This window comes from Poecilia reticulata, linkage group LG6 (assembly GCF_000633615.1).
Source record: "Poecilia reticulata strain Guanapo linkage group LG6, Guppy_female_1.0+MT, whole genome shotgun sequence".
In the NCBI taxonomy this organism is placed as follows: domain Eukaryota; kingdom Metazoa; phylum Chordata; class Actinopteri; order Cyprinodontiformes; family Poeciliidae; genus Poecilia; species Poecilia reticulata.
In genome coordinates, this window is record NC_024336.1 from 3,689,771 (window position 1) to 3,691,265 (window position 1,495).

The 1,495-nt window shown below is 38.6% G+C and overlaps 1 protein-coding gene across 12 annotated transcripts in view; it reads left to right on the forward strand.

The window, feature by feature from the left end:
- The window catches only part of LOC103465695 (uncharacterized), a 43,371-nt gene extending 42,122 nt beyond the window's left edge, over positions 1-1,249 (forward strand). For all 12 annotated transcript variants that reach the window (XR_533830.2, XR_001776715.1, XR_001776713.1 and 9 more), the window contains one exon: positions 402-1,249. The gene's annotated coding sequence lies outside the window, so the exon portion shown is untranslated. The remainder of the gene's footprint in view (positions 1-401) is intronic.
- The last annotated feature ends 246 nt before the right edge of the window (positions 1,250-1,495 follow it).

The following is a 1,495-nucleotide window of genomic DNA, read 5'->3' on the forward strand; positions in this document are numbered from 1 at the left end:
GTCGTTCACATGATTTTTAATGCAGAGGAGAGGAGACAAATGATTTCTTGTTTTTCCCATTTTGAGGAGCTACCTGCTCCTTCATCAGCAGCAGTGAGAAACACTGCTGCTGATGAACAGTTTGAACCTGCTTGAACACATTTAGAGAGAGAAAAAAAAAATCTGAAGTTATATGTATATTGAAGGTATTTAAAGCAGCAGTAATTGTGCCATGAATGATTCTGCTAAAAAAATAATAAAACAAAACAAAAAAAAACACTATTATTAATGTTGGATTTTTTTGCACATTAAGTGAATTTATTAAGTGAAAATCTAATCTAATCTTTTTATTGGGTGCATAAATCTGTATATGTATCGTTAGAGCATTATGAAAAGCTAAACGTGTTCTTGTCTCGTTGCAGCTGTGTGGATCATAACTGTGATGTGAAGGTGGACTCCCCTCAAGTCTAACAGGACTGTGTGTGTGTGTGTGTGTGTGTGTGTGTAAATATTAAAGTGTAAAATTAAAGATGATGATGGGATGTATTTAAAATCAACTTGATGCCATTTTAGTTTTGCTTGTGCAACAATAATCACACTGTATATTTGTGCATCATGTTAAATTGATTGTGATGTGAACATTTTTTCATCTTTCTTTATACTTGTAAGTTTTAATTWAAAAAAAAAACATGTACAATTGTGTTCCATGAATTATGTATTTTAAAGATGACATTTGTACAAATGTGTATTTTTATGTTGTTTTTTGTTGCAATGACATAGAGACATTTTGTTCCTACTGCGTTTGACTGAACGTGTTATGAAACTGTTACACAACTTGCATCTCCGTCCTCTCGGATCCCAGAGCTTTCTGTCCAATTTTGTGAACAGCAGCGCGATTCAGTTTCGGATTCGGACCCATTTTCATACTCTCGCCCCTGTGCAGAGTACACGGCAGGCTTTGCCTTCAGCCCGGGAGCCTCGGTCTGCCTGCATTTCATGTTCGGTTTGCAGCGTGTGGATGGACGGATAGATGGGGGAGAAAGAGGGGTGATGGGGGGGGGGAGAGCATGGCGGCTTGCAGGCAGAGAGAGAGAGAGAGAGAGAGAGAGAGAGAGTTGGAGACAGAGGAGTTATTCCTGCATTCTTCTCCTGAAAAATAAAAACGACAACAAAAAAAATGGTGGCTGTTGTTAGTGAAACATGCATTCTCTGTAAACAAGCGTGTGTGGACATTTTAAAAACACTGTGAAATAAAAGCGATGGAAATTTACAAGCATGTCTGAATGTTTATGTAACTCCCGCACACACACATCACACCTCAATGTTTTGGATGGGAGAACTAAATGCTAGTGGGTAATCTCGCGAGAGTTTTCGGGTGGACGTTCCAGCTGGGGTTTGTAGTTTGTTTTTTATCTGCCGTTACATCTCATAGTTGCAGCTCGGCATGATCTGATCGGTGAATCCGGGATGTTCACCTGCACCTGTTCGTTTCTTCTTTTTTTTCTTTTTTTTTTTT